This window comes from Bombina bombina, chromosome 2 (genome assembly GCF_027579735.1).
Source record: "Bombina bombina isolate aBomBom1 chromosome 2, aBomBom1.pri, whole genome shotgun sequence".
In the NCBI taxonomy this organism is placed as follows: domain Eukaryota; kingdom Metazoa; phylum Chordata; class Amphibia; order Anura; family Bombinatoridae; genus Bombina; species Bombina bombina.
Window position 1 is genome coordinate 205,284,305 of NC_069500.1, and position 26,431 is coordinate 205,310,735.

General features: G+C 41.0%; 1 protein-coding gene and 1 long non-coding RNA gene across 2 annotated transcripts in view; one reads left to right on the top strand and one right to left on the bottom strand.

The window, feature by feature from the left end:
* FAM151B (family with sequence similarity 151 member B) overlaps positions 1 to 26,431 on the top strand; it is a 238,237-nt gene that overhangs the window by 146,311 nt on the left and 65,495 nt on the right.
* LOC128648657 (uncharacterized) lies at positions 2,955 to 3,239 on the bottom strand. The gene is made up of 2 exons (XR_008400612.1): positions 3,148 to 3,239; positions 2,955 to 3,067 (listed from the first exon to the last, which is right to left on the bottom strand). It is a non-coding gene; the product is annotated as an uncharacterized LOC128648657 (long non-coding RNA).

A 26,431-nucleotide genomic window follows, 5' to 3' on the forward strand; every position in this document is an offset into this window, starting at 1 on the left:
TCATACTCCACTTCAGGAGCTAGAGGGGGTTCATCCACAGAAGATGGTGAATGATTTCTGAGTGCCTGATATGGCTTGAGAAGCGAAACATGAAAGGTTGGGTGGATACGATAATGTGAAGGCAGAAACAAGGTCACAGCGTTGTCATTGATAACCTTGGTTACAGGGAAAGGTCCAATAAATAGTTTGTTGAACTTGCGGCTAGGCACAGTGAGACGAAGGTTTCTCGTGGATAGCCATACCAAGTCACCAGGTTTATAGATAGGGGACGCTCTATGTCGGAGGTCATAATAATGTTTATGACGTGCTTGAGCCTTTTTTATGTTTTCTGAAAGTAATGTAAAGGATTCTGAGATGGAGTTAGTGAAATCATTTATTATAGGACAATCACTTTCCCTTTCGAGGGGTAAGCAGAATGACGGATGAAATCCGTAATTGGCATGGAAAGGAGTGTCTTTGATTGAAGTGTGATATGTGTTGTTATGTGCAAATTCAGCGATAGGGAGCAACTCATTCCAGTTATCCTGTTGTTGTGTGGAGAAACAACGGATATATTCCTCCAACCACTGGTTGGTACGCTCCGTCTGCCCGTTGGTCTGGGGGTGAAAAGCAGATGATAACCTTTGATCAATCTCAAGGGTTTTACATAGCTGTTTCCAAAGGCGCGAGGTGAATTGTGTCCCTCTGTCTGTTGTGATAGAAGAGGGTACTCCATGTAATTTGATTACATTTTTTAGCAACAACGTCACTGTTTCCATACTGGTGGGCAGTTTATGGAAAGGGACAAATGAGACATTTTTGTCATAGATCAACCACTACCATAATTGTTTTGTTACCACCGGATTTGGGAAGTTCAACTATAAAATCTATGGCTATCTCACTCCATGGTCTTTTGGGTATAGGAAGAGAAAGGAGATAACCTGGGGGGGTGTCTTCTATCTTTTTTACATGTGGTACATGTCTTACAGGTAGAGATGTGTTTTTGTACATCACAAATCATTCTGGGCCACCAGTACAATCGCTTTAGCAATCTGTGAGTCTTGTTAACTCCTGGGTGTCCAGAGAATTTGGAATCATGTACCTGTTCAAGTATAAATGATCTCATGTTTGGAGGGATATATGTCTTACCTTGATAACAAAGTAACCCATCAGATTTAGGAGTTAGATTATATGTATCCTTTGTTGTATCGATGTCTTGTTCACTTTTTAATTTAACTGTGAAATCTATGATACCACCTAAAATAAAGTTAGGGGGAATAATAGTACCTGTGTGAGGAACCTGATGGGGTTTTGGAGGCAGCCTGGATAGGATGTCTGCTTTTGTGTTCAGGGAAGCCGTCCTATAGGTGATAATGTAGTTGAACCTTGAAAAGAATAAACTCCATCTGACCTGTCTAGATGTGAGTGTTCGATTGGTTTTGAGAAACTGTAGGTTTCTATGATCGGTATAGATAATAATAGGTTCAGCGGTTCCCTCTAATAAATGTCTCCAATTAACTAGGGCACTTTTCATGGCGAGAAGTTCTTTTTCCCCTACATGATAGTTTAGTTCAGAAGATGTGAGGACACGGGAGTAATATGCTATTGGATGTAATTTATTGGTGGTTTTGGATTTTTGGGAAAGTACAGCCCCAATAGCATGTTCAGATGCATCTACTTCAAGTGTATACTGAGAGAGTGGGTCAGGATAAGCAAGAATAGGAGCTGTAGTAAACGCATGTTTTAAATAATTAAAGGCATCATTAGCTGAGGGGGACCACACAAAAGGTATATGATCTTTAGTAAGATTAGTGAGGGGTTTAGCAATGTGAGAGAACCCTTTAATAAACTTTCGATAGAAATTCGAAAACCCTAGAAATTTCTGGACATTCTTTTTATTACGTGGTATGGGCCAATCAATTATTGCTTGAACCTTTGAATTTTCCATCTGAATCCCTTTTGATGAGATATGGTACCCCAGAAATGTGATATCATTACTATGAAATATACATTTCTCAGCTTTCACGTAAAGTTTATGTGCTTGTAAACGTGCCAAGACTGTTCTTACGTTTTTTATGTGTTCTGTCAGATTGTTAGAAAAGATTAATATATCATCAAGATATATTACCAGGAAGGTGTCCAATATATCTCTGAATATGTCATTAATATAACGTTGAACCGTTGCAGGGGCATTACATAGCCCAAATGGCATTACCGTGTACTCAAAGAGTCCGTACCTCGTACGGAACGCCGTCAGCCACTCATCACCTGAACGCATACGAATGAGGTTGTAAGCACCTCTGAGGTCGAGTTTAGTGAAAATGGATGACCCATTTAATCTTTCTATAAGTTCAGGGATGAGCGGCAGAGGATAACGGTCTTTCACAGTACGTTTATTGAGCTCACGGTAATCCACAATCGGCCTGATGGTTTTGTCTTTGTTAGTCACAAAGAAAATGCCCGCACCTGCAGGAGAGGTGGAAGGTCTTATGAATCCTTTTCTAAGGTTTTCATTTATGTATTCTTTGAGTCTTACTAATTCAGTTTGGGATAGAGGGAAGATGTGCCCATATGGGATGTCAGACCCTGGTATAAGTTCTATGGGGCAATCATACTCTCTATGGGGTGGTAGAGATTCTGCTTCTACTTTATCAAATACTAATGAGAAGTCATGATACTGATGTGGTATTAACCCTTCATCTTGGTTTAGGTGGAGTATAGAGTGAGAAAGTAGACAAGTATTTTTGCAATAGGATGAGTTAAATTCTATTGTATTTTGTTTCCAATGAATCATTGGTTGGTGTTGTCTTAACCAGTGCAGCCCGAGTATGACCGGGAACATTGGAGAGGTGATGATATCAAAAGGGATGTACTCTTGGTGGTTATTGTGAATGTTAACAAGTATGGGAATCGTTTGGTGTGTGATGGGACCTGTGGATAAACAATTACCATCAATCAAACGTACTGCAACTGGATTTTCTTTCACAACAAACGGTATATTTTTATTTTTTACTATAGAGGAATCAATGTAATTGGCATAAGCGCCAGAGTCCACAACGGCTTCAAGGTTTAGTCGCTGTCTTTCCCACTGTAACGAGATGGGAACTAATAAGTAAGTTGGTTTATGAGTAGAAAGTGTAAAATTGTGAAGAGCACAAACTGACTCACCAGATTTCTGTCTCTTCAGAGATGGGCAGTCCGTGACTGAATGGTCCTTGGAGGCACAATACATGCAGAGAGCATGTTCCTTGCGATGAGACTTTTCCTCTGGGGTTAGCGGTCCTTTAATGAACCCAATATCCATGGCCTCTGCATTACCCCTTGGGCTATATGTCACAGGACGTGAAGGATGATATCTAGTTACAGTGTCAAGTGTTTGTTTTTCTAATCTCCTCTCTCTGAATCTCCTATCAATCTTAATAGTAAGGGCCATTAATGCCTCTAAAGAATCTGGAAGATCAATTCTAACTAATTCATCTTTTATGGGGTCTGATAGACCTAATCTAAATTGATTAATTAATGAGATTTGATTCCATTGCGTGTCTCTTTGCCAGATCTTGAACTCAGATATGTAGTCTTCCACATATCTTTTATTCTGCTTTAGACTACGTAATGTATTTTCTGCTGTCAGTTGTTTATGAGGGTCTTCATACAGATCAGACATTGCTCTAAAAAATTCATCAACTGATTCAAGTATGGGGTCATTAGATTCATACAGGGAGTCTGCCCAAGCACGGGGTTCTCCTTTTAAATAGGATATTATTGTCAGAATTTTAATTCTTTCAGTAGGGAATGTTTTTGGTTTTAATGTAATAAACATTCTACAGGCATTGTAGAACTGTCTAAAAGTTTTTCTATCGCCTGAGAAATGTTCTGGGGGGCTGATAGGCGGTTCAGGAGGAACAGGAGGAGAGTTAAACCCTTCTTTTATAATACCTTTTAGGGTTAAATTCTCTGAGTGTAATTCTCTAAGACCCTGTGTCAACTGATCTACTTTATGGGAGAGTTCCATGACATGAGCCTGTAGGTCAGCAGGGTTCAGCATTCTGTTTTTAAGGCTTGGTATTCTGTAACACACACTAACTTTAAGTTAGATTTTGTAGAACAAATATATGCAAAACAGTTATTACAGCAGACCATATAAATAAAGGTTGTGTCTCACATAATCTATAGTGGGTATTTTATCTGGAAATACACACATATAAACTGAGTGAGTGGAGTTTAATATGAGAGTTAAAACTGTTGTGGCCAATAAGTGAGTTAGATTGTGGTTCTCACTAAAAAGTTGTAATTGAATGAAATAACAGTTTTAACTCTGAAGGTTTAGGACTGCATAGCAAAAATATGATAAAAGGAAAAATATGGGTTTGTAGCAAACAATAAATATGAGGCAAAAATTACAAAAGAGATAATGTCCAGAAAACAAAAGAAAAAGTAACGTTTTTGTGAAAAAATGTAAAAGTGACAAAATGGTTTTATGACAAAAATATATAAGATGATATGTCCAGCAATGACTCACCTCCGGAGGGAGAAAAAGTAGCAATGGTGGTTCAGTGATTGTTTTTTAGGCAAACCGCTGAAGTAGTTTGAGGGGAGAGCAGCTTACAGAGCTGCAGCGTCCTGTTCTGTGTAAACCGGAAGTGAAGGTCCGTGAAACCGGAAGTGGATAGATGACACGCAAACAGCGTGTGTTCAGTAGCACAGAGGGAAGTCAGAGTCCTCAGTGAGAGCGGCTGTGCAGGGAAGCATGCAACTTCAATACCAAGCAAGGTATTGAATGTTGCAGGCTCCTTTATAGCCAGGACTCAGTTAGGGATATATCTTTTAAAGAGACAGGCATTTGGTATTATGACAATTGGAGACCAGAGTTCAAGATCTGATGTGGGCATGACACTGCCCTGTTCAGATTATGGAACTTCCCTGTCCTGTCAGTTTTATTTTATATAGAACATGCAGTATACAAAGTGCAATGTAATATGTACAGGATACACTGAAATATACAAAGTATGATTTTGATTCATTAAAGAAACTTTCAAAGCATAATCAGAATTTGTAAAATCACAATCCTAAATAATTACACATATAAACATCTTATCGGTATGAACAATAAACTAATTGTGCCTTGGTCCAGGGAATGTGCTGTTCTCACAGCACAAATAGGCACTTTTACCCTAGGCAAAGCAAAGTGTCCAGAGTTAGTAATTCATAAGTCATAAGTTCCTCTGTGACAATGGCAGCACCATACTCAAAAGTTAATGGACCATACCACTGTGCAGTACTTTTAGGTTAAAACTTTTTATTAATACAAGTTAAAACAACTTACAGGAAACAAGAAGCATTGTTACAAGCGAGAGTCCATACTTCATCTGATGTGTTTCTTACAGTATTGACGAAGTCTCCTAATTCAGTGTTTCTGTATCCTAGATCACTGAGCACACTAAAAAGCCAGGTAGGATATCTGAACTAGATCACAGAAATAATCTGCTGTTCAGTAACCATGGTTATTATTCTACTCTCACCCATGGTAATCCAGAAAATCAGGCGTGAGTGTGCCCAGATGAATAGAATTGAGAAACGATGTCCTAATGCATCAACCACATACTTATGGATTTCTGTGTTTTTTTTCTTTTTTATCATGCATTTTTAATTACTACAGGATTTTCACTTTGCTACTGTGGACTCAGATTTTATACATTTTGTCAATCAGGGGTTACCTATCTTGTCATAAATTTTCTTCACGGTTTCTTCAGTGGGCAACCGAAGTGCATTGTAACATGACTCCATCTTAAAGGGACACTCAAGTCAATATAAACTTTTATCATTCAGACAGAGCATGCAGTTTTAGGACACTTTCCAATTTACTTCCATTATCAAATTTTGCACAGTCCTTTTATATTCACATTTTCTGGGGAACAAGATCTTACTGAGCATGTGCACAATCTCAGAGGGTATTCGTATACTAGTGTGTGATTGGCTGATGTCTGTCACATGATACAAGGAAATTGGAGAAAAAAAGTAAATTTGCCAGAAAAAAATCTACTGCTTATTTGAAATTCAGAGTAGGTGTTAAATCATTTTTATTTTTTTTAATTTATTTATTTTTTTGTAATAAATGTTACATTTTAAACATATTCAATGTAGACAGAAATATTACACGTTTTTGTCATGTTGGCTTTGATAATTAGTTATAACAAATTAAATAACTGCTTTTTTTAAATGTTTTGGTGTTGTATTTGCATAGTCGTTAAATTTGTTGATTCAGAGATCTCCTCTGCATGTTCTTCTAATTGTAATACCCGGTTGCCCAAGTCTGTAATATCTTTTTTAGCATCTGCCAAACCTTCTTTGATCAGCAGACTCACTTGTGACATGAATGAGGTGAAGTCGTCTTTCGAGGGTAACAATTTCAGGTCGGCCCTGGTTAATGGATGATTATCATCCTGATATGTGGAATCTGTTTCTTCGTGATCTTCACCCACTACAGAGTGTGGTGAGGTTGGCGATGCTGTGGTAATTGGATCTTTGGCTTTAAAATATGCACTCATCCGCGCCCTGGAAGTAGTTATGGGTTTTGTGATTTTGTCTGTCTTTGCCTGCCTTTTAGATGCCATTCTCAACTATATATGAGTTTTCTCCAACATAGGTGTGTCCGGTCCACGGCGTCATCCTTACTTGTGGGATATTCTCCTCCCCAACAGGAAATGGCAAAGAGCCCAGCAAAGCTGGTCACATGATCCCTCCTAGGCTCCGCCTACCCCAGTCATTCTCTTTGCCGTTGTACAGGCAACATCTCCACGGAGATGGCTTAGAGTTTTTTAGTGTTTAACTGTAGTTTTTTATTATTCAATCAAGAGTTTGTTATTTTAAAATAGTGCTGGTATGTACTATTTACTCTGAAACAGAAAAGAGATGAAGATTTCTGTTTGTAAGAGGAAAATGATTTTAGCAACCGTTACTAAAATCGATGGCTGTTTCCACACAGGACTGTTGAGAGGAATTAACTTCAGTTGGGGGAAACAGTGAGCAGACTTTTGCTGCTTGAGGTATGACACATTTCTAACAAGACCATGTAATGCTGGAAGCTGTCATTTTCCCTATGGGATCCGGTAAGCCATTTTTATTACATAAAGAAAAAAGGGCTTCACAAGGGCTTTTAAGACTGTAGACATTTTCTGGGCTAAAACGATTTATATATAAGCATATTTTATACCCCATAGCCTTGAGGAATTATTTTAATCTTGGGAACTATGTAAAATAACCGGCAGGCACTGTATTGGACACCTTATTCTCTAGGGGCTTTCCCTAATCATAGGCAGAGTCTCATTTTCGCGCCTCTATTGCGCACTTGTTTTTGGGAAGCATGACATGCAGATGCATGTGTGAGGAGCTCCGATACATAGAAAAGACTTTCTGAAGGCGTCATTTGGTATCGTATTCCCCTTTGGGCTTGGTTGGGTCTCAGCAAAGCAGATACCAGGGACTGTAAAGGGGTTAAATATAAAAACGGCTCCGGTTCCGTTATTTTAAGGGTTAAAGTTTCCAAATTTGGTGTGCAATACTCTTAAGGCTTTAAGACACTGTGGTGAAATTTTGGTGAATTTTGAACAATTCCTTCATACTTTTTCACATTTGCAGTAATAAAGTGTGTTCAGTTTAAAATTTAAAGTGACAGTAACGGTTTTATTTTAAAACGTTTTTTGTACTTTGTTATCAAGTTTATGCCTGTTTAACATGTCTGAACTACCAGATAGACTGTGTTCTGTATGAGGGGAAGCCAAGGTTCCTTCTCATTTAAATAGATGTGATTTATGTGACACAAAATTTAGAGAAAATGATGCCCAAGATGATTCCTCAAGTGAGGGGAGTAAGCATGGTACTGCATCATCCCCTCCTTCGTCTACACCAGTCTTGCCCACTCAGGAGGCCCCTAGTACATCTAGTGCGCCAATACTCCTTACTATGCAACAATTAACGGCTGTAATGGATAATTCTATCAAAAACATTTTAGCCAAAATGCCCACTTATCAGCGAAAGCGCGACTGCTCTGTTTTAGAAAATACTGAAGAGCATGAGGACGCTGATGATATTGGTTCTGAAGTGCCCCTACACCAGTCTGAGGGGGCCAGGGAGGTTTTGTCTGAGGGAGAAATTTCAGATTCAGGGAAAAATTCTCAACAAGCTGAACCTGATGTGATTACATTTAAATTTAAATTGGAACATCTCCGCGCTCTGCTTAAGGAGGTGTTATCTACTCTGGATGATTGTGAGAATTTGGTCATTCCAGAGAAATTATGTAAAATGGACAAGTTCCTAGAGGTCCCGGGGCCCCCCGAAGCTTTTCCTATACCCAAGCGGGTGGCGGACATTGTAAATAAAGAATGGGAAAGGCCCGGTATACCTTTCGTCCCTCCCCCCATATTTAAAAAATTGTTTCCTATGGTCGACCCCAGAAAGGACTTATGGCAGACAGTCCCCAAGGTCGAGGGGGCGGTTTCTACTCTAAACAAACGCACCACTATACCCATAGAAGATAGTTGTGCTTTCAAAGATCCTATGGATAAAAAATTAGAAGGTTTGCTTAAAAAGATGTTTGTTCAGCAAGGTTACCTTCTACAACCAATTTCATGCATTGTTCCTGTCACTACAGCAGCGTGTTTCTGGTTCGATGAACTAGAAAAGGCGCTCAATAATAATTCTTCTTCTTATGAGGAGATTATGGACAGAATTCATGCTCTCAAATTGGCTAACTCTTTCACCCTAGACGCCACTTTGCAATTGGCTAGGTTAGCGGCGAAAAATTCTGGTTTTGCTATTGTGGCGCGCAGAGCGCTTTGGCTAAAATCTTGGTCAGCGGATGCGTCTTCCAAGAACAAATTGCTTAACATTCCTTTCAAGGGGAAAACGCTGTTTGGCCCTGACTTGAAAGAGATTATCTCTGATATCACTGGGGGCAAGGGCCACGCCCTTCCTCAGGATAGGTCTTTCAAAGCCAAAAATAAACCTAATTTTCGTCCCTTTCGCAGAAACGGACCAGCCCCAAGTGCTACGTCCTCAAGCCAAGCCAGCCTGGAGGCCAATGCAAGGCTGGAACAAAGGAAAGCAGGCCAAGAAACCTGCCACTGCTACCAAGACAGCATGAGATGTTGGCCCCCGATCCGGGACCGGATCTGGTGGGGGGCAGACTCTCTCTCTTCGCTCAGGCTTGGGCAAGAGATGTTCTGGATCCTTGGGCACTAGAAATAGTCTCCCAAGGTTATCTTCTGGAATTCAAGGGGCTTCCCCCAAGGGGGAGGTTCCACAGGTCTCAATTGTCTTCAGACCACATAAAAAAACAGGCATTCTTACATTGTGTAGAAGACCTGTTAAAAATGGGAGTGATTCATCCTGTTCCATTAGGAGAACAAGGGATGGGGTTCTACTCCAATCTGTTCGTAGTTCCCAAAAAAGAGGGAACATTCAGACCAATCTTAGATCTCAAGATCCTAAACAAGTTTCTCAAGGTTCCATCGTTCAAAATGGAAACCATTCGAACAATTCTTCCTTCCATCCAGGAAGGTCAATTCATGACCACGGTGGATTTAAAGGATGCGTATCTACATATTCCTATCCACAAGGAACATCATCGGTTCCTAAGGTTCGCATTCCTGGACAAGCATTACCAGTTTGTGGCACTTCCGTTCGGATTAGCCACTGCTCCAAGAATTTTCACAAAGGTACTAGGGTCCCTTCTAGCGGTGCTAAGACCAAGGGGCATTGCAGTAGTACCTTACTTGGATGACATTCTGATTCAAGCGTCGTCCCTTCCACAAGCAAAGGCTCACACGGACATTGTCCTGGCCTTTCTCAGATCTCACGGGTGGAAAGTGAACGTAGAAAAAAGTTCGCTATCTCCGTCAACAAGGGTTCCCTTCTTGGGAACAATAATAGACTCCTTAGAAATGAGGATTTTTCTGACAGAGGCCAGAAAATCAAAACTTCTAAACTCTTGTCAAATACTTCATTCTGTTCCTCTTCCTTCCATAGCGCAGTGCATGGAAGTAATAGGTTTGATGGTAGCGGCAATGGACATAGTTCCTTTTGCGCGAATTCATCTAAGACCATTACAACTGTGCATGCTCAGTCAGTGGAATGGGGACTATACAGACTTGTCTCCGACGATACAAGTAGATCAGAGGACCAGAGGTTCACTCCGTTGGTGGCTGTCCCTGGACAACCTGTCACAGGGGATGAGCTTCCGCAGACCAGAGTGGGTCATTGTCACGACCGACGCCAGTCTGGTGGGCTGGGGCGCGGTCTGGGGACCCCTGAAAGCTCAGGGTCTTTGGTCTCGGGAAGAATCTCTTCTCCCGATAAATATTCTGGAACTGAGAGCGATATTCAATGCTCTCAAGGCTTGGCCTCAGCTAGCAAAGGCCAAGTTCATACGGTTTCAATCAGACAACATGACGACTGTTGCGTACATCAACCATCAGGGGGGAACAAGGAGTTCCCTGGCGATGGAAGAAGTGACCAAAATCATTCAATGGGCGGAGACTCACTCCTGCCACTTGTCTGCAATCCACATCCCAGGAGTGGAAAATTGGGAAGCGGATTTTCTGAGTCGTCAGACATTTCATCCGGGGGAGTGGGAACTCCATCCGGAAATCTTTGCCCAAATTACTCAATTGTGGGGCATTCCAGACATGGATCTGATGGCCTCTCGTCAGAACTTCAAGGTTCCTTGCTATGGGTCCAGATCCAGGGATCCCAAGGCGACTCTAGTAGATGCACTAGTAGCACCTTGGACCTTCAAACTAGCTTATGTATTCCCGCCGTTTCCCCTCATTCCCAGGCTGGTAGCCAGGATCAACCAGGAGAGGGCATCGGTGATCTTGATAGCTCCTGCGTGGCCACGCAGGACTTGGTATGCAGACCTGGTGAATATGTCATCGGCTCCACCATGGAAGCTACCTTTGAGACGAGACCTTCTTGTTCAAGGTCCGTTCGAACATCCGAATCTGGTCTCACTCCAACTGACTGCTTGGAGATTGAACGCTTGATCTTATCAAAGCGAGGGTTCTCAGATTCTGTCATTGATACTCTTGTTCAGGCCAGAAAGCCTGTAACTAGAAAAATCTACCACAAAATATGGAAAAAATATATCTGTTGGTGTGAATCTAAAGGATTCCCTTGGGACAAGGTAAAAATTCCTAAGATTCTATCCTTTCTTCAAGAAGGTTTGGAGAAAGGATTATCTGCAAGTTCTTTGAAGGGACAGATTTCTGCCTTGTCTGTGTTACTTCACAAAAAGCTGGCAGCTGTGCCAGATGTTCAAGCCTTTGTTCAGGCTCTGGTTAGAATCAAGCCTGTTTACAAACCTTTGACTCCTCCTTGGAGTCTCAATTTAGTTCTTTCAGTTCTTCAGGGGGTTCCGTTTGAACCCTTACATTCCGTTGATATTAAGTTATTATCTTGGAATGTTTTGTTTTTGGTTTTACGTACTAAACCTGGTTTTCTTCCGAAAGTTGTTTCTAACAAAAACATTAACCAGGAGATAGTCGTGCCTTCTTTGTGTCCGAATCCAGTTTCAAAGAAGGAACGTTTGTTGCACAATTTGGATGTAGTTCGTGCTCTAAAATTCTATTTAGATGCTACAAAGGATTTTAGACAAACATCTTCTTTGTTTGTTGTTTATTCTGGTAAAAGGAGAGGTCAAAAAGCAACTTCTACCTCTCTCTCTTTTTGGATTAAAAGCATCATCAGATTGGCTTACGAGACTGCCGGACGGCAGCCTCCTGAAAGAATCACAGCTCATTCCACTAGGGCTGTGGCTTCCACATGGGCCTTTAAGAATGAGGCTTCTGTTGATCAGATATGTAAGGCAGCGACTTGGTCTTCACTGCACACTTTTACTAAATTTTACAAATTTGATACTTTTGCTTCTTCTGAGGCTATTTTTGGGAGAAAGGTTTTGCAAGCCGTGGTGCCTTCCATCTAGGTGACCTGATTTGCTCCCTCCCTTCATCCGTGTCCTAAAGCTTTGGTATTGGTTCCCACAAGTAAGGATGACGCCGTGGACCGGACACACCTATGTTGGAGAAAACAGAATTTATGTTTACCTGATAAATTACTTTCTCCAACGGTGTGTCCGGTCCACGGCCCGCCCTGGTTTTTTAATCAGGTCTGATAATTTATTTTCTTTAACTACAGTCACCACGGTATCATATGATTTCTCCTATGCAAATATTCCTCCTTTACGTCGGTCGAATGACTGGGGTAGGCGGAGCCTAGGAGGGATCATGTGACCAGCTTTGCTGGGCTCTTTGCCATTTCCTGTTGGGGAGGAGAATATCCCACAAGTAAGGATGACGCCGTGGACCGGACACACCGTTGGAGAAAGTAATTTATCAGGTAAACATAAATTCTGTTATTTATGCCCCTCTTGTTGCTTTGAGACAGTCTGTAGAGTTGGGGGTTTCAGGCTGTATTTTAGTGAATTTTTCGAACAGCTTTTGTTGTGCTGTAATATCTCTTGAATAAAAAAGGGTTACGTTGTTTGATATAGCACTATATCTGTGAGTGTTTGTTTAGGACTTGTCTGTGCCGGTACTCCGTATCTGCCCAGGCTGAAGTCAGTGTAAATGTCATAGGAATTTTGGTGTGTTAATGCTACTCACTACCTCCTTAGTTGCCTCTACCACCGTCCATGTGGCTTAGTTTGCTGTGTAACTTCTCCCTATGTGGCTGTAGCGACGTGATAGTCCCATCGTTAGCATGCAGGAGTATTTAGCTATCTGATTTTCAACATTTAGCTGAGTTTTGCCTTCTTTGATAGCTGTGGTGTAGCGTCCAGGAGTTTAGCTACAAGGAGGTTTACACAGATGCGGCCATGTTGGATGTTGGCCGGCTCCGCCCCCCCAATCATTGTCTTTTTGTTATGCACTTGTTAATTATACAATTGTACTGCATTTTGTGGTCCTTTAAGTGTCTGATATAACCATTAAGATGATACAGTGTTTCTCAATTCCCTGTCCTCTGAGCACACTAACAGGCCAGTTTTTGAAGATATCTGAACTAGAGCACATATGATCCAGTGCTCAGTAACCATGGTTATTGATCTGCTCTCATCCAAGGAAATTTTGAATATCTCACGTGTTAGCATGCCCCGAAGCCTGGCATTGAGAGACCATGTCCTAATGCATCAACCATATCTTTATGGACTTCTGTTGGAGGTTATAAAACAAATTTTCCATCAAGTATTTTTAATGACTACAGGATATTCACTTTTTCTCCATTTTTTAAAATAAAATCTCAGCTCACACAAAATTTAGTGTAAATAATACAAAGTTTACTTTAGACATTTAAAATGTGCAGTTTGCAGACTGAAAACTACATTCAATAATATATTTTACTGCATTAATGTAAACCCACCACTTCCTTATTAGGATTAGGACCTACCCTCATTCATGTACTGTACATGCATAAAATGATGTTGCAAAAAGCCATTACAAGCAATCAGTATGATTTATTTTGTGGAAGGTAGAAAAATGCTTAGCAACTAGGAACAGTTTATTTTAAATGTGTACTTGCAGGAAAGTTTGTCAAATAAAAACAGAAAGCCTTAAGCACTCAAACACACATTTAACCATTTCATTTCTAGAAATAAGTACAATAGAATAATTACTGGGTATTATTATTACATCCTGGAAACAACAGAGGAGTATAGTGCAAGACTGATGCAGGTAATGTGCGCAATTTGAGCACAATAAAGTCAAGGTCGTCTTCCCTTTTACCATGGATACATATCTTGCTCAGGCACATTTTCCCTATTATAAGTTCACACTTATTTATGAAGCCGTTTAAAGGACTTGTACGTCATATTGACATACAGTATCTTTATGAAACTTTTTGACAGAATTCATCTATCCAATTTGGCACTGATAGCTCTCATTAGTGTATTGTAGTTTAATTTAAAAAGATCAACTTGTCTGGAATGATCATAACCACTAGGTATTTATCATATCTATTAAGGGTACTTTCTGTACCAAAGCACCAAACTCGTCAATTGGCGTTACAAGTCATTGTATTGAAAATTGCTTTCCCCTTAATGTGTTCCCAATTATCTTTTATAGTAGCTGTAGAGTAAAAAATATGTGTGAAATTGCTCCTTCTGGTGTGTTTTTGTATATGAAATAACTATTTTTGCTGCTTGATCCAACGTGTAAAACATATTATTAGGAACACATTAAAGAAAACAAGTCAGTTGTACAAAGTATCTAATTGATTATGCTAATTGTGTTTTAGTATAATAAAGAGGAGCAAAGGAAGTTGTAAGTTTAGTGTTTTTATAGGTGTATATAAATATCTGAGCACCCCTGAGCATTCTGGGGTACTAAAAGCAGAATTATTTCTAACTGTGATGTATTACCTATAGTCATCACATTTATTGCTGTTGTTGTTTTATATATATATATATATATATATATATATATATATATATATACATATACATATATATATATTTATTATATATATGTATACACATATATAGATAGATAGATAGATAGATAGATGTGTATGTATATGTGTATATATATATATATATATATATATAATGCCATCTTAAGATATAGGCTATTTGTTATAAAAAATATATATAACATCTCTGTTTATCATTATTACAATTATACAGATTACAAGTGGTCAGACACAGTTATACATTTTTGGTCTTAAACTTTTTCTTTCATAAAAAAAAGCCATTACCTCTGGGATTCAACCCCTGACCATTAAGATGAGACAAAGATACCAACATACCAAGAGCATTTAATCCCTCCCACCTTTCTGTATACCTCAATTTTATTTTTGCCACCCCAGGAGAAGGTGAAGAATTGAGGTGCTCCAGATTCTTCATTGACAGGGGTTCTCAGACGTACTTGAGACCCATTTTCTACCTCCAAGTACCACGAATAAGAGGGGAATATAGAACACCTGGGTATTGACAGATATACTCTCTCCAGATCATTATTTCTTTATCCCAGAGTTTTTACAATTTTTTTTGGAGCTTTGTTGTTAGTGATAACTGCTCAGGGTATTGCAGTAGCCCCTTACCTGGCCAATATTTTGGTTGAGGCTCAATCTTAACCTTTGGCAATATCTCATACCAACCACCAACTAGTGTAGTTTCCTTGCAGGTATGGTTGGAAAATCAATGTTCCCTGGTTCCATTGGGAGCAAATGTTGTTTGCACTTAAGCGCTACAGTTTACTTTCAACTTATAATATGCTTGCTAGTTAGCACGGTCACAATATTGCTTATCACATCCTACACTAACTTTAGCGTGCCACTTGTAATCTAGCCCATTGTAAGCTACCTAGCTTTGTGCTTAGCGTCAGAGATTTATTTTCCATTACTCTACCTAAGAGTAATTACAGTGAATGAAAAGGGGCCTTTATGCACTTAAAAGAATGCCCAGTGCCTTCTGTGCGATTGGGAGCAAACATGATCCCAAGGCACTTTTTATATGCACCAAACCTTTTCATTACAACAGTAGTTCAGGCTGTTAATACCATTTGGTGCACATACAGAATGCTTATGCATTGTTCCCTAAAAATACTCATGGCTGGTGAATTACCTTAAGCAGAGGCGTAACTAGAAACCACAGGGCCCAGGTGCAAGAATCTAAGAAGGGCCCCCCACCCAAAAAAAAGTGAATTTGATACATATCTTTTTTTTTTTTTTTTTACTTTTAACACAGAAAAAAAATGTGAATCAGATTACATGTCTGCAAAAGGAGGTACCCTGTGCCCACAGTCTGTGAGATGGTCTGACCCCCTATTACTGTATATAGTGACACTGTTTAACCCACCAGTACTGTATATAGTGAGTCAGTGACACAGTCTGTAATCTGTTGGTGAGATGGCTGGCCTGACCCTACCCGCCCCAGTACTTTATAAAGTGACCACAGTAGTCTGTGACATGGTCCAGCCCCCCGTACTGTATATAGTGGTACTGTATAGACTGACACTGTTTACCCCCTGCCCCCCCATGCTGTAGTAAAAAAAAGTCTGTTATTTGCTGGTTCCACAAACATACACACACACATACAGTACATGCATAAATATACACACAGTCACATACATACATACACACATAAACACCAATGGGTAAAACAGAAACACTAACCCCTGTAGTCATGTCACACTCACATGATATCAGTGCAGGCAGTGGCAGGTCAACGTTTTTTATTGTAAAAAAAAAAACAATTTTTTTGAAGCTGGGCCCCGCAATTGCGACCTCTGCCCCTGACCTTAAGAATAGTTGTTCGTTAAGTGCCTGTGTAATATCTTTTAATTATGTTGTGTATCTTATATTGGTAACTTGCTTCTGTATTTGCACCTCAATTAAGCTATACTCTTGGCACACTGTCTAAATTACTTCCTGAATATACATAAATTGTAACCTGTTAATCTGTCCATATGGTAACTGCGATACAAAGATCCTACTTCAGGCCCTCCTCCTTACATCACTTACATTACAAGTGGCTAATCTTCTTCGTCCTTCGACTGGCTTCCAGTGACTCTGCACCATAAACCCTCCTGCAGCACACCTGTTATATAAAATATATAATACCCTGACACAAAATCCTCCTGGTTTTTTACTTCTTGTATAGAACAGTGGGAGACAGATTTGGGTGGGATAATTCTCAATGCTCAGCAATGTTCCAATCTATAATGTCCTCATCAGTCTCCTCATCTATGTTAGATATAAATTACAAACTTTTACTCCCCACAAAAAAGACATTCATTATTACCTCATAAAAGTAACAGATGCTGGAGATGCGGGCATGTAAACCGGGGAAATGGCCATATTTGGTGGTGGTGCCCCCAAGTTCTTAATTTCTGGACAACACTAATTACTGAAATAGAAGCTGTACTACAACCGCAGTTCCCCCTAGACCCGCTAATTTTGCTTCTTAATCTACTCCCTAGAACTCAATCCCCTCCCGCCAAAAAAACTCTTTCAAATAATGGTCAATAATGCAAGGTTTTTAATAACAAAAATTGGAAACACAAGGAGGTGCCATCTATATCCATGTGGAGATCTCAAGGTAGAAGAATTGTGGGCAAATTTATACAGATACAAACCATATGGCCATCTCAATGCCTCACAATATCCTCATATAACTTATCTACCTATTTTTCCTTTTTCCCTTGGCAAAACTGCATATAAAATCTCCTTTGAATTAAAAGTATTAAATATGGGCGTAGTCACTTCTAGTAGCTGTATGTGAGGTAGACATTGTTTTTTGTTAACAGTGGGTATACTCTTTACTCACTATATTATTCTCTTTATATTTTGGGACCTTGATGTTTCACTGTTCAGCTTATGTTTTGATTATTAAAAAAAAAAAATACCAGCAATGTATATTGTATTAACACAAGCTTTGTATTCTCCTCTTTTAAGTTACTTTTTCTATTGAACATCTTTTATTTCATAAAAGCTGGTTGTAAAAAAAATGAAACCTGTTAAATATGAGCCTCTTTATAGTGCTATGACCAAGGATTACGTTTCTGAAAAGTACATTACAGTGAATCACAGTACATAATAGCTATCAACTATTTCAGAGAAAATTATTTTTCATTTAACAACCTATGTAAATTTAGTATGTTTTCAATGTGTTAACTTTAACTCATTATAGACATCTGGTGTACTTGGCTGTTGTTTTTAAACTAAGTGGTTAATTAGTGTGGCAAGACATTGCTATAGCCAAATGCCTCCTGGAGTGAGGCATGCAGTAGTAGCGCGCCTCATAGCTGGTGGCAAGACCCACACTATTACTGGCATAAAAACCCCTTTAAAGGATCAGTATACTTTTATTTTTTTATGCACTGTTTTAATGTAATGTTTTAATAGTGCTATATTAAAAAAACAGGATCCATATGATTATACTTTAATAAAATAATATATTTAAGGAGAACTACTTACTTAACCTAACTTCTTAGATTCTTGCACCTGGGCCCTGTGGTTTCTAGTTACGCCTCTGCTAGTGGTGATATTAAATATACAGCCAAACAGTAGTGAGCCAAAGTGCATAATTCAAACTGAAATGCTAGCGTTACAAAGCTTCCAACACTCCAAACAGAGTAGAAGGGAGAGGGCTTACTTAGGGTCTTCTATGCAGGTCTCAGGATACAAGGCGAAATATAGCCGCAATTATCCTTCTGCTCTTTCTCCATATCAGGAGGAATCCAATCATTCCTACTGCAGTGTGCCCAATAGAATCCGGCGTTTCCTCCGCTGTGCCACTAATTGGCTCAGCTGACAAAAGTGAAGGGTACTAAAACCAATCGTCCCAAGCTCCGTTCTCTGACATGCACTCAAGCGGCCAATCCAAGGGTAGTACTCTCCTGTGTTGATCAAGCTTCGGCTCCGGCTGACATCGGCTACTTTCCAGCGGCTGTATCCGGGAGAATCAGTTTACTGCCTGACAGGCAAAGTAATCAAAGGATGAGAGCGGCATAAACTGATTAAAAGTTCATCTTTATTTTGAATACAAAGAATATATGTGCATTTATATGATATGACTGCATTATAGCATTATAGCTTCATTGTGGGTTTGAGGTTCTGACCTGCCCAGCACATGGAGAATGCCTCTGTTTTTATATTCTTCGTATTCAAAATAAAGATGAACTTTTAATCAGTTTATGCCGCTCTCATCCTTTTTGATATGTGGATAAGTGTCTTATGGAAAGTATAATTATTTTTTTCTTTAAGACACTCTTAGCTATGGAAGGCACTTTATTATTAAAGCTATAAATGTGTGTATATTTCTTTCTTAAGACACAGTGAGTCCATGGATCATCAATTACTGTTGGGTATATCACTCCTGACCAGCAGGAGGAGGCAAAGAGCACCACAGCAAAGCTGTTAAGTATCACCTCCCTTCCCACAACCCCCAGTCATTTTTTTTTGCCTTAGGTGCAAGGAGGAGGTGAATGTTTAGGTGTCTGTAAAACATTCTTCTATCAAGGTTTATTATTTTGGAAGCCTGAGCAGGCTTGCTCTGATCTTTCCTCTCAAGCTGGGTTTAGCTGTATTCCACGTTAGTCTCTTCAGTAGGGCTGTGGTAGCTTTAAAGCAGTTAGAAACTTGTGGGGTGGGCCTCACTGCGTATTCCTGACAATATTGCTGCCCTTCTACAGTTTGCCAGAGTATGCTTACTCTGTTCATCTTTTCCTTCACAGGAGTCTGTGAGGAGCGGCTTCCTCTCATTCCTGGTGCTGTCTCCCTGTCAGACAGACAAGGGTGCAGGTAAGTGCCTTTTTTTATTTCTTATAGAGCAATTTACCCTGGCACTTAAAAAGTTTAATTGTTGTACCTTATTATGGGACAAGGATCTTCCTGCAGGAAGTTTTTGACAGGCTGTCAGGGCACTGCATGTTAGTACTTAGTCCTAGTGAGAGAGTGTTTTGTTTTAAACTTTTTGGTGGCTCAGCAGAAACCGGCAGTTGGGGTCTTCTGCTTATATTTTTACTGGTAGAAGTCTTTGGTCTATAACAGAATCCTTTCCGTTTTTTAGAGTTAAACTCGGCCCGGAACCTCTGTGACGTCATTGGGGGTGGGTTCCTTCCACCCAGACGCAGCACGCGCTTTTTCTTGGTGCTGCTTTCTCCTCAGTACGTCTAAGTTTGTGTCCTCTTCCGGCACTTGTTGTTCCGGAGTGACTCCGTAGCGCTGTGGTGTAGGGGTGCCTAGGAGGTATATAAAATTATTTGGGACTTGGAAATATTTTATATCATTTTCTAAAGGGTTTCCATTGTTAAGGGTGTTTCCTTTATATTGCGGGCACTGATTTTCTAAATAGAACTCTTAAAAGACAGTTCCTTTTTTTGATATCTCAAAATGTAAAAATTATAATTTTTTTCTTTTCCTGTGTATTTGCTTCTGTGCAAGATTGAGTCAGTGCCTATATCTGTTGAACTTTGTCTAAATGCCCAAGTGGAACCACCCTTGCCTTTTTGTAGTTCTTGTGTAGAAAGAACTTTATTATACAAGGATATACTGTTTGGTTCTGAGCCACCATTCTCTCAAGGCTATGCCACAGCCTTCTCCACAAATGTCCCAAACTGTACCATCGTCTCACGTAGTGCTCTGCGCTTCCTCTCTATCTCCTGATGAAGTGTTTTTGAAGGCTGAAATTGCGGCCCAGGTTTCCTCAGCGGTATCTATGCTGCAAGGGAGGCGTAAGATGAAGATTGTTGAGTCAGACAGTAAGGTATCTGATCCGTCTCAGGCTAAACAAGTTGCTCTTTCCCATAGGTCGGAAGAGGAGGATACTTCAGTAGCTTCTAAAGGGTGAACTCTCAGATTCAGATAGTGTAAATCGTGCTTCTGATGCTGAAGTGGTTTCCTTCAGATTTAAGCTTGAGCACCTCCGTGTTTTACTTAAGGAGGTTTTAGCTACCTTGGACGACTCCGATCCACCTATCGTTGTCAACCCTAAAAAGTCAAGTAAATTAACTAGATACTTTGATGTTCCCTCTCCTGGGGAGGTGTTTCCAGTGCCAGAACGTTCCACAGAGATTATTACCCGGGAATGGGAGAGGCCAGGAATACCTTTTTCCCCCTCCCCTGTCTTTAGAAAAATGTTTCCAGTCGCAGACTCCATCAAGGAGTCGTGGCAGACGATCCCCAAAGTGGAAGGGGAGATATCTACTTTGGCTAAGAGAACTACTATCCCTATTGAAGATAGTTGCTCTTTCAAGGATCCTATGGATAAAAAGCTGGAGGCCTTTTTAAAGAAGATGTATACTCATCAAGGGTTACAATGGCAACCGGCGGTATGCATTGCTACAGTAACCAGTGCGGCAGCCTATTGGTTCGATTCTTTGTTGTGTCCTTGCAAGCTGAAACCCCTTTGGAGGCGATTCAGGATAGGATAAAGGCATTAAAGTAAGCTAATTCCTTTATCACTGACGCTTCTTTGCAGATCATTAAGTTGGGGGCCAAAATATCTGGCTTTGCTATCTTGGTGCGTAGAGCGCTATGGCTTAAATCTTGGTCTGCCGATGTTTCTTCTTATTCTAAGCTTTTGGCAATCCCTTACAAGAGAAAGGCCTTGTTCGGGCCGGCATTGGCAGAAATTATTTCAGATATCACGGGTGGTAAAGGATCCTTTCTGCCTCAAGACAAGAACAAAATGAAGGGACGTCAGACTAATCTTCGTTCCTTTCATAACTTCAGAGGTAAGTCTTCCCTGCTTCTGCCAAGCAGGAACAATCCAAGCCCTCTTGGAAGCCTGGTCAGTCATGGAACAAGGGGAAGCAATCCAAGAAACCCGCAGCTAAATCCAAGTCAGCATGAAGGGGTTGCCCCCGATCCGGGATCAGATCAAGTGGGGGGCAGGCTCTCAGTTTTCGCAGGCTTGGGAGCGAGATGTCCCAGTAGGCAGTGGACATTGTTTCTCAGGGGTACAAGTTAGAATTTAAGACTTTTCCGCCCAGAGGCAGGTTCCACCTCTCAAGATTATCTGTAGACCAAGCCAGGAACAGGGTCTCGGGTTTTACTCAAACCTGTTTGTGGTTCCCAAAAAAGAGGGAACTTTCAGGCCCATTCTAGATCTAAAGTTACTAAACAAGTTCCGCAGAGTGCCGTCCTTCAAGATGAAGACTATCCACTCCATTCTCCCCCTGATTCAAGAGGGTCAATTTATGACAACCATAGACCTGAAGGATGTGTACCTGCATGTTCCCATTCACAGGGATCATCAAAAATATCTGAGGTTTGACTATCTAGACAAACATTTTCAAATTGTAGCACTTCCATTTGGCGTTGCCACAGCTCCCATAATTTTCTCAAAGGTCCTGGGAGCTCTTTTGGCAGTAATTCGGTCTCGGGAATTGCAGTGGCACCTTCTCTGGACGACATTCTGGTTAAAGCACCATCCTTTCAACTAGCAGAATCTCATACAAAGATCTTGTTGGCGTTTCTTCGTTCCCATGGTTAGAAGATCAATCTGGGGAAAAGTTCACTTGTTCCAACTACTAGAGTGACCTTCTTAGGAACCATTATAGATTCTCTTGCTATGAAAATTTTTCTGACGGAGGTCAAAAGAGCCTAGATTCTGTCCGCTTGCCTGTCCCTACAGCCAGCGACACGACCATCAGTGGCCCAATGCATGGAGGTAATCAGGGTTGATGGTGGCTTCCATGGACATAGTTCCATTTGCTCGGTTCCATTTGAGACCTCTGCAGCTATGCATCCTCGCTCAGTGGAATGGGGATTATACAGATCTATCTCAGAGAATAGTTCTGGATCAAACAACAAGGGACTCCCTACCGTGGTGGCTGTCGCAAGAACATCTGTCCCAGGGGACGTGTTTTCAGAGACCCTATTGGGTAATTGTGACCTCGGATGCCAGCCTGTTGGGTTGGGGAGCAGTCTGAGACTCGTTGAAGGCGCAGGGACTTTGGTCTCAGGAGGAATCTGCTCTTCCCATAAACATTCTGGAGTTGAGAGCGATATTCAATGCCTTGATGGCTTGGCCTCAGCTGGCCTTAGCCCGGTCTATCAGATTCCAGACGGACAACATAACCTCAGTGGCCTACATCAACCACCAAGGGGGAACTCGGAGTTCCTTAGCCATGAAGGAGGTAGCAGGGATCATCCAGTGGGCAGAGACTAACTATTGCTGTCTATCTGCCATCCACATTCCAGGAGTGGACAACTGGGAAGAGGATTTTCTGAGCAGACAGACTTTCCATCCCGGGGAGTGAGAACTCCAACCGGAAGTGTTCTCCACGTTAACAACCAAATGGGGGTTACCAGAATTGGATCTGATGGCGTCTCTTCAGAACACCAAGCTCCCAAAGTACGGTTCAAGGTCAAGGGATACGCAGGCTACAAAGGATTTTCGTCAGTCTTCTGCATTGAATTCTGCATAGTGTTTTGAGGCATGATGTGCACTTCTGAACTCACACTATGCATACTTAAATAGTGTTTTGTTACCCTAAGGACATTACCGACTTACCGCTTCACTATCTACAGGAGAACTGTTGTTCTATAAGTTTGGGACAAGCTACGAAATATCTGTGGTGTCGATATATGGCCCCTAGATGCACGCAGTGATGCTAATATATGCGGCTCTAGAAAGGATAAGTTTTGTGATATGACCCAACAGCCCTATTGTATGTGTTTATATATACCTTCGAACCTGACAAGGTGTAAATCTACGCTGATGTAAAGAGGTCTCTAAACACACAGCACAGATGAAAAATTGCGCTTGGGAGATGTTGAACCCTAATGTTTGATGCTTACTGGATACTGCCGCTTGTATTAGTGGCATTTGCCTTTCGTAAGTTTGGAAACAGCATTGTGTTTCATTGGAGAACCTATCAGCAGAAGGGAGGTGCAATTTTCAACCTATGGCAAGTTCTTAACAGCACATTGTCTCTTCACTAAAACCCTGAGGCTAGCCCATCCTCTTCAGTGACGTCACTAGTCACGTGATCGGACTTCACTGTGAGCTCTGCTGTCTGAAAGGAATCCCAAATCTGAATGGATGGGTTACGTGAGTAACTGACCTAGTGTGGAGCTTGCAAATTTTAATCAAAATCGCAAAGGGATTTGGACTGAAAAGGGTGCACTTATATAGCACTTCTAACACCCCTTAATTAAAGGACATCATACTGAATGGAAAACCAAAAGGTTGGACACATGGGTTAAAACATAACTTTTATTTAGAGCACAATGGATTAAAATCAGTGTATGTGTAGGTGTAATTTAAAATTACACAGAGACTTGAATTGGCATTGAGGTTTTTGCTGGTTGGGCATAGATAACTGGAGATATAGTGAAAATAATGCCGCTATGGGAAGAATCAACAGTAACTAGTATGCAACCGGGTTAAAAATATCAACAGGGATAACACCTATGTGAGTCTGGAGGCTAAATGCTATAATAGTTTGGGTGAAGTGGTTATCTGTAATTTCCTCAAGGGATTACGTTACATGGTCTATTCAGTTTTGTAAACTAATAAACTGTCCCACCAAACTGTACTGCAGCCTTCAGAGTAGGTAACTCTATGTCACACGCTGTGGGGCCTATCTATCAAGCTCCGAAACAGACTCGCCAGAAACAGCAGTTATGAAGCAGCGGTCACAAAGACCGCTGCTCCATAACCTGTCCGCCTGCTCTGAGCAGGCGGACAGACATCGCCGGAAATCAACCCGTTCGAGTGCGATCGGGTTGATTTACACCTCCCTGCTGGCGGCCCATTGGCCGCGAGTCTGCAGGGGGCAGCGTTGCACCAGCAGCTCTTGTGAGCTGCTGGTGCAATGCTGAATACGGCAAGCGTATTGCTCTCCGTATTCAGCGAGGTCTGGCGGACCTGATCCGCACTGTCGGATCAGGTCCGCCAGACTTTGATAAATAGAGGCCTGTGTCTCTAAAGAAAATGTAGAGAGCAAATCAATTAATATCGAAGGCTAATTATCATGGGGATTCACAAGGTATATTGGGGTGTGTTCAGTTGAATACTCATTTTATAAAAAGAATATCAAAGCTAATGTTATTCTGAGATACTTAAGGATCGCAGTTACACGTGTGAGACAATCAATTCAGTGTATCTGTGTTATTGCTGTAATACAGTACTGGTGCTCTTGTTTTACAGATGAATAATCTTTCACAAATTAATCACTAGTGATCATATTGAGTATATTGTGTCTTATTAAGATAGAACCTCTATGCTGTGGTCTGAAGTTGTATTGTACTAGATGACTGTTTATCCACTAATGAATACGTTTTATTTTGGTTAAGTTAGAAATCTGGGTAACAAAGTGAATATTTTTCAACTGAAAAGCAGTTAATAATACAGAAGGATATATATTACCTCCTCCTTGTAATACACTGAGTCTCTTATGTTTAGATGTAACACTATATGCTAAGTATTCACATTCTTTGGGAAGTAGGAGTGCCCATCTAAATATGTTTGTTCAACTTACAGCTGTTGTGTCTACTTATAGTTACACTTTAAATAAGATATTGATTATATGGGTCAAAGGAAGTAGCTGGTAGCGCTTGTAATAAGTCCTGTAATCGCTCTAATCCTGTCCTACAGTTTATAAAGTTTATTAACTTAACAGTCTTAATAGTGTATGCTGTTGTGTCACACTAGTTTACTAATAGGTGTGTTACGTATTGGGTAGATTACTGTCAAAGATATTTAAATAGTTTCCAAAAATAAGGTCTGGTTCTAGATATATTTATACAGCTTAGAAATACTGTCACAGTTAGATGGAGACAGTTCTGATTATTCCGACTACAAGTCTGAACGTAGGGTTTTAGAAGATGATGAATATAGTAGTGAGTTTTTTATGAAGCAGTATGCCACATACTATTGGTTATATGCTATAACATTAAGGGAGCCCCACGTAAACAATTATATTACTGCCTGGTTAGCGTTTACTGGTAAAGCACGCTGATGCACTTGTATTGTGCTCTGGGTCGTGGGCCCTCCCACCTAGGCGGTGCGCGCGGACGGGGCGCAACGAGTGCGGTCCGCCCCGGTTGACAGCCGTGCCGAGAGCGGGGGGCCCCGTTCCCCCCTCGCCCCTCCCGGGCCCGCCCCCTCCCTGGCGAAGGGGAAGGGGAGGAGCAGACGGAGAAGGAGGGGGAGGGCGCGGTGGCGGTCTGATTCCTCGGCCCGGACACCTTCCCCCCCTGGGCCTTCCCGGCCGGCCCGGGGCCAGTCGCGGCGCACCGCCGTGGAGGAAGTGCGCTCTGCGAGAGAGCCGACGGGCCCGGGCACCCCGGCCCTCCCTGGGGGGAGGGGGTCGAGACTGGGGCGTCCCTGGGAAAAAAAGGCCCTGGCCGGCCGGTTCCTCAGGGCGGACGGCACGGACCTCACCCCACTAGTGTGCAGCTGTCCGCTGCGGTCATATTTTTTCTGGGACTTTGGTTCTGGGCTGTAACTCCTGGGATAATAACAGCAAAGTGTTTGCTATGTGTTTTGTTTGAACATGTATTCTTTTATACCCTGTATTTTTCAATAGGCAATGGATTTACAGCTTTAAGTTTATGCTAGTTTAATAGTGACAGCGGTACCGTATTGTCTCTTATATTTTAAACAGGTTTATATGTTGAGTGTTTGTTTGCTTACTGATCTTGCTAAATTGCAGAAGATGAAATAAAAGTTTTTTTGTTCATTTACGAGTGCTGTATATCCTCTCTTTCGAAGGGTAGTATTGTTATATCCTTTGGGTCTTCCTTTTTTATTAATTTTTACATTTAACTTGAGAATTGCACCATGAAATACTTTTGAACATAGTAGTATTTACACCTCTCTCCTTTATCCATTACTACTTCTGCATTGTTTGTTTGCTTTTCTGGTAAACGTAAAGGCCAGAAATCTACTGCCATCTCTCTTTCTCTCTGGTTGAGAAGTGTTATTCATATGGCTTATAAGACTGCTGGA